The sequence below is a fragment of the Pteropus vampyrus genome, unplaced genomic scaffold, assembly GCF_000151845.1.
Source record: "Pteropus vampyrus isolate Shadow unplaced genomic scaffold, Pvam_2.0 Scaffold36, whole genome shotgun sequence".
Lineage (NCBI taxonomy): Eukaryota > Metazoa > Chordata > Mammalia > Chiroptera > Pteropodidae > Pteropus > Pteropus vampyrus.
Window position 1 is genome coordinate 2,840,473 of NW_011888817.1, and position 7,461 is coordinate 2,847,933.

At 37.6% G+C, this 7,461-nt stretch overlaps 1 protein-coding gene across 4 annotated transcripts in view; it reads right to left on the reverse strand.

The window, feature by feature from the left end:
- Positions 1-7,461, reverse strand: part of LUZP1 (leucine zipper protein 1) — a 70,988-nt gene that overhangs the window by 62,529 nt on the left and 998 nt on the right. The window lies entirely within an intron of this gene.

Consider the following 7,461-nt stretch of genomic DNA (forward strand, 5'->3'; position numbering starts at 1 on the left):
GATGACCATAAAACTACCCAGTAACAAAACTTCTGAAATAGCATACCAGTTCAACGCAAAATGATACTGTGGATAACAACTGAAATTGTTTCACTTTAAAAATTAAACCATCATGTGTCTATAACTTTTGCTCCTTGAATACCTCTGAAGAACCAGTACTTAATATGGTTATTTATATTCATTCCTCTTGAAAATTTACAATTAGTTCACACTAGTTTAGGTAAACTGGAATTCTCTCATAAAAGAAGGAACGTCGAAATTTTTTTGTTCTTTTGTTGTTGCTGTTTAAGAGATGGATTTGGGGTAAGAGAGGAAACCACCCCAGCTTATTTATCTAGCCTAACATATCCTGCTCTAATCACCTTGACTTTAACCTATGTACCAGAGATTTCAACATTTGATAAATGCCCCCCCTCCTAAAAGATAAAAATCTGGCATAGAAGCAATTCATGCCAAGACTTCACGACTGATATTCTAAAAATAAATCCCAAATCTGACTCTGGATAGCTTTGAGACACTGGACAAGATACACAGCCTCTCTGTGCCCCAGTTCCTTATCTGTGAAATGGACTAAAATAATAAACAATATACCTATTTCATGGGTGTGGTGAGGATTAAATATGATTATGTGCCTGACACCTGGCAAGCATTCAATAAATATTTGTTGAACAAATGAGTAAATGAATTAATGCATATAAAATGCTTAAGATAATGCCTACCAAATAACTATTATAACCAGTGTTATAATAATCACTAGAAATGTGTACCTGGAATAAGCAAAAATAAATGACTAACGATATTAATATCACTATCCCAAAACTCTATAGCCAGACAATATCTTTAATTTCAAAGATTGTAATTGTTTAGAATATTCTCATATGCTATCTTACCAACAGTCTCAATTTCCAGTTGCAGGGTCTCTCTTTAACTGAAGGGCTGGTTGGAACAAGCAGAAATTATCTCTCCTTGTACCAAACATAACCATATAATCAATATTTGGGTTAAGGATGAGCCATTCAAGAAAAACAGATCTGCTATAATTATAAAGGAAATCAAACTGGTCACTGGGAGAAAAAAAAAATTTTGCTTAGCTTCATGAAAAATTAGTAAAGTTAAAATTCAGCTTTTAAAAATTCTTGAGTTTCCTTCTAGTTTGCCAGTATATAAAAAATGTTATCTGACTTTAGACTAAATCATATCAATTTTTAAAATAATAAGAGGAAATTTTTCCTTGGTTCTTTGGGCAAACAAAAATGCAACATTAAAACTGAAATAATGACTAATTTACTATGTACCAACATTATGATCTAAGTGCTTTTGCACATTAAACTATTTAATCCTTACAACCACTATCATTAGCTTAAAGATGGAAAAATTGAGGCTATCTGAGGCTATGGAATTGGAACTTTATACAGTAAAGTGCTATTTAACCAAAATGGTCAAAGAATAAGACACAAATGAGTAACCAAGTGTTAAAGAATCAGAATACAATAAACCACTTTTAATGAAGCTTTACTTGAATAAAATTTATGATTCAGAAATGTACTCCAAGATCTCATGATGCCTAGAAGCCAATGCTATGACCAATCTATTGTGAATATATAAAGTGTAGGAGACTGGGTTAAATATGTACTAACTTTATAATCCATCCGGAAAAATTACTTTTTGTAATAAATTCCCCATAGAGTTTATCATTTGTCTCCTCACATTTCAAAAGAAAATGTGTGATCTTACCTATACTTTTTATTTTGACCTAGTTGGAGTAAAAAAAGTTAAAAATAGGCTGATTTCATATAATATTTCTAGGTTGTTAAAGAAAAAGATAACAATGAGAAGATTAAGAAAGTTAACAAAATTACTCCAACATCCCTCAGAAACTTCCTAAGTACCTCTGCTCCAATGTTTTTATTTTAAAAATTACTAAATTATCCCACAATCTTCTGACATAGTGGCATCAGAGAAGTCAAAACGATCGCTGCTTAAAAATACATAATAGGCACCTCTTAAAAAAAGACATTTATCACTCAATTGTACAATATATTAAATTAAACCACCCCAGTTACTACTAATTTAAATTTGTATTTAAAATGGCTTAAAGTACATACAAAATTAGTACATACATTCTTCTGCTTTTGATAAGAAACTACTGAGAGCTTACTGGCAAGTCAGAGAAGGTGACTTTCAACAGATGTAACTGCCTTAAATTGTTCACTGTTGACATCAAATAAAATGTTATTCAACATTTATTTAAATAATTTAAATGAGAGACTACCTAGTATCTCATTTTAGTTAATAACTCCAATCTGAGAGCATCAGAGAAGCACTAAGCGTCCTTCTAAGGAACTGTGCATACTCGGTTCTTCGTCAAAGACAGATCCCAAAGGAGTATCTGCTTTGTGGCACCAGGACCTGCCTCCTGTACTTTCACACCCTAATACTTGCTATATCGCCTGAAGCAGCTGGGGCACTCCCAGTCTTTGGATTAGAAAAAACACTAAGCAGAATTCTAGTAAAAAGAATCCATGTTAATAAGCCTGAAAAATGAAAACTGCTACCTATATATAAGCATCATTATGATCAATCATCAGAAACTCTGCGTCTATCATGTGCAAAGCTCAGTGAAAGGAACTGGGGGGAGTACTGGCTAAAATGAACTTGGCTTCTTCTAATCAAGAAGCTTCTGATCAAGTTTGGTAGATACAAGTGAGTCAAGCTAACCAAAAATATCAAGGCTATAGGCATTACAAGCTGCAAAATTTTTGAGAAAGTAAGCTGCTTTTGATTCAACTATAGGTAGGTGAGATACATGCTAATGAGACTTACCAAGAACATGAGGAGTATCAATAAATGTCACAAAATTCTGGAGAAGAGAGATTTACTATTGCAAAGTCAGGACAGACTTCAAAGAGGGGTAGTTGAGCTGAGCCTTGAAGGATAGAAAAGATTAAATGGTTAAACAGCATAAGAAAAGGATGAAAGATAATGGGAACAAAGGTGCTGAATTGGGCATGTGGTCATTAAATATTTATTAAATAACTACATGTCAGTCACTGTGTTAGGTACTAGGTATACACTGGTGAACTTAACAGATGAGTTCCCTGGTCCTGTGAAGTTCAGTATGGAAGATAGATAATAATCATGCAAGCAGATATATCATTATAAATTGTAATAGGTGCTGTGAAGGGAAACAACAGACGCCAGTAATAGGGAATAACGGGAAAGGACTAGCAAAATAGGATGATGAAAAAAAGCATCTCTGATACATAAGCTGAGGCTTGGAGGAGGCAGCCAGGCAAAAAGCAGGGGAAAGCGTTCAAAGAAGAGCCACCCAAACAAAGGCCCTGAGGCAGGAAAGAATATTCTGAGTTTAAAAATAAATAAATAAGAAGCTAATGTGACTGGAGCATAATGGACAATGATATTGGCTTAAGATGTAGTTGCAGAAGCAGGCATGGACCAGATTTCATATAAGGCATTATAGGCCAAGACAAAGACTTTAAATTTGGATTTTATTCTAAGCTAAAAAGAAAACCATTAAGTTTTTGCACCTTCATAGACATAGTGTTAAATAAAAGTAGCCAGACCAAAAATGCATGCTGTATGATTCCACTTTTACAAAAGTATGAAAACAGACAAAACTTATCTATGTCGTTAGAAGTCACCGTGCAGGGGAGAGGGTGGTAAGGCATCAGGAACTGAAAGAGCACTTGATTGAGTCTTCTAGGTACTGGGTGCTGGTTACATGGGTACATTCAGTTCATAAAAAAAGTCATCAAATTGTACTTTTTTGATATGTGTATGTTTCTGTGTGTGTGTGTGTGTGTGTGTGTGTGTGTGTGTGTATCACATACTTCAATAAAAGCTGTAATAAGTTTTTAAACTGTATGCAAGTTTTTAATAACATAATGCACATTTTTAAAACATTACTCTGTCCAGATAAAACGGAAATAGAGGAACATAGGCAAATATGTAGGGTCTTGATTGACTGATTAACATGATGCTTTCAGATACATACAAAACAGGGGGAGTGGTAAATCGAACAGCCAGTAAATACAAAGTACCATGTTTATAAAGAATAAATGCTGGGTCTGGGAAGGGAGTTTTGCAATAAAGGATGAGCTATAAATTCTTTAGAATTTATAAGGAGGTGTGTAAGACAGTATCTCCAGAAATTAAGAAAGGAATAGATGAAAACGGCAATGCCTAAAAAGGTTAGCAATGCTTGTTATGTTTGGAACTTAATAGGGTATTTTTAAGCACTTCCCTTGTCACCTCCTTCTTGCCCCCAACCCCAGTACACCAGAGAGTGCAATGAAACAGAAAGATCCCAAACCTGAGCATCAATCATATATCTGACTTCAAATCAATGGTCTGCCCCTCACTAGCTCTGGCAGTAACTGCTCCAAGCTCAGCTCCCTCATGATAATGACTACCTCATAGAGTTATTATTTTCTCCCGGTCATAAGCTAAAATGTTGAGTTCGTAGACTGGTATTTTAATTTAATTATTATTTCCTAATGGTATATGGAGGCCCAATGGTTGAGAAGTTTCCATTCTCAGGATCTAGGGGTGGGAGAGGATGATTATAAAACTGTCAACATACAGAAATAGAATGGATAAAGAGAAACAAGAAGGAGAAAGAGGTAAAAATGGGGCTTCTTCTAGAAGCTCAGTAACAGGTTTTAAGCATTTTCTAAGACAGACTTAAATGAAAGCAGATTGGGGCAGGTTCAGTGACTTGAGAAATTATGAGAAGGAAAAAATAGTTTATGTCTTCCCAGCAAGATACAATTTCTACCTAAGGTATTCCCTTTGTGGCATATTAGCTAAACAAGTTAAAGATAAACACTAAGGATATTCTGTCATAGGTGGAAGGGTAAGGCCTTCAATCATTTTATAGCATCCCCACCCTTAAGAATTATTTGAACAACCATAATATGTAAGCACTTCTTAAATATAGCCAAAGATGTTAAGTTTTATATTTGAGAAGCTACAATTTTGAAAAGGAAACAAAAATAAAAGTTCAACTCCTTAATAATCTTTGGGTATGTTTTTCCTTCACAATGTATCCTCTGTCCTAAAAATAATAAAAACCTGGTTCCCCACAAATTTATATTTCCCTTGATTTGACAAGTGCCCCCATCTCTACTTCTCTTAATCTCTTCATGCACCTCACCATTAAATACCTAAGGTTTTCCTATTTCCTACAAAGTTATTAGCGCAATGACTCTTGTAGTATTCACTCTGACTCTACCAGTGTTGAATCTGAACATAGAAACTTCCCAACATTCCCAGGGATCACTCTGCTAACCAATACCTAAAAGACAACACAGTTTAAACAAAAGAAGGCAGTAGTGGTGATCACACAGCTATATACTTTTGTCATGTATACATCACAAACTATGACTTAAAAGAATGTATACATTCATTCATTCATTCAGCAAACATTTACTGAGTATCTATTATGTGCTTGAAAGTTTATATAACATCTTTCGACTTGACTATCTGGGTCCTACCTGCATATAATGTGCTTTTTTCATAAGCTGACATTATCTCAGTAAGGTATGTTACATGAAAAATGGTTCGGTTTCTGATCATGAATGTCACCTCGATGATGGCCTCTACAGTGGAAGAACCATTAACTATCCAACATCTTCCATTTCATAAATGCAATCAATGATCTCCTAGGTAGGTACTCCACAAGAAAATAATTATTAAAGTACCTACTGCATATAGGACGTACTACCACGGCCTTGTATGTCTTTCTACCAAAAAACTAGGACATCTCAAAAACATACTAATATTGCTGGAAGAAGAGAAGGCAATATTATTGGGGACTAGACTTAACTGACTTAGTCTAGGTAGGGTCCACAGTGACCTAGGGGCTGAGTCAATGGCATAGAAAGTAGGCCTCTTAGTTCCCAACGCAGTATGCCTAGCAGAGATAACCATGGACCTCAAAAAAAGACTTGCATTTGAATTTCAGTTCCACTTACTAGTTGTATTTATAAATAGTAAAGTCATTTTACCTTCTGACCCTCAGTTTGCTCATCCATGAAACAGAGATGCCAACTACCAACCACTTCACTGCATTGTTGTGAAGACTATGTGAGAGATACCCCACCTAGCACAATTACTGAGCAGAGTAAGCAACTCAACAATATTAGTTTCCTTTCTTGGTCTGAAATTATTTAAGAGTAAGAAAAATACCTATTAATCGAGGCTAATTCACAATCCCTATTAGTAATCACAGGACAATGAACCTGTATATCTGCTTCCTTGTTCACTCTCTAATCAACTCCCTTCCCATCCTATTATTTCCAGTTTTTCAAACCTGAGTTACTATGTTTAGAAAAGTGATTTAATTTTAGAAACCTGGAAAATTCTTCTGAGTAAATTGAGCAAAACCTTAATCTGCCCCAAGGGGAATTCTGAGCAAAATAATTACTTCTAAAAAAAGAAGAATTTTCTGTGGAGGTTATTCCATTTAACCACACCAAACACTCATACGGAGTGACAGAAAGCAATCTGGAACATACCGGACAGATTCTCAGAACGGAAATATTCCCACTAAAATCCAAACCCCTCTCTCCCTAATATGAGGTAATAAAATCTTATTAGGTGATCTGGATTACCCCCGGTTCTTACGCTAGACCAGATCCTTAGGCCTGCACTGCAGCAGTTTGTAAAAAAACCCTGAACAAACCCTATCTCTCAAAATATCCCCAAAAGGCAGGGAAGTCCAGAGAGTATTTTCTCTTCAACCGACAAATAAGGTACCAGGAGCTTAAAAGCACAATTCTTTTCCCAAGGTCATTCAAGTCAATGAAGGTGCGACGGAGAATCTGCAAGCAGTCTTTGTGGAGATCTCACTGCAGCGTTTTTGGGGGTTGCCTAGACTCTTGCCCTCTCCCACCCTCAAGTGTGAGCACTGGTCTCGGCATTTCCGAAACAAGCCACAACAAGCTCTGCAGTGTTAGGAAAGGGGCTGACGCGTTGAAGAAACAGATGCTCCAAAGCAAGATGGTCTTTCGGCTCGCAGAGCCTCCTCCAAGGTTATTAACAGAAACCGCAGGCACCTCAGAGAGCGCTAAACCGGGCTCGGAACCCCAGCCCGGCCGCTCCGGGACGCCGGGTTCCCTGCTGGCAGCTCCGCAGCCCCAGGCCACCAGCCCCAGAAACCGCACTTCATTCCTGCGTTTTCGGGAAGCCATGGCTCCTTCCCCGCCCGGGCAGGGGTGGGGGTGCGCAGGGAGGAGGGCCGCGCGCGCTGCGGAAAGTTCACCGCGGCGGCGGCAGGCGGGCTGGGGGCGGCCCCGGCCCGGCTCGCCCGCGTCCCCCTGCAGATTCCACCATTAATTAGTCCTAAGGACTGTCTACTGGCAACTTAAACAAAGCGAATGCCTCGAATTCCTTCCCGGCCCGGCGGTCTGGCTGCGAGACCAGCATCCGCCGGGACGC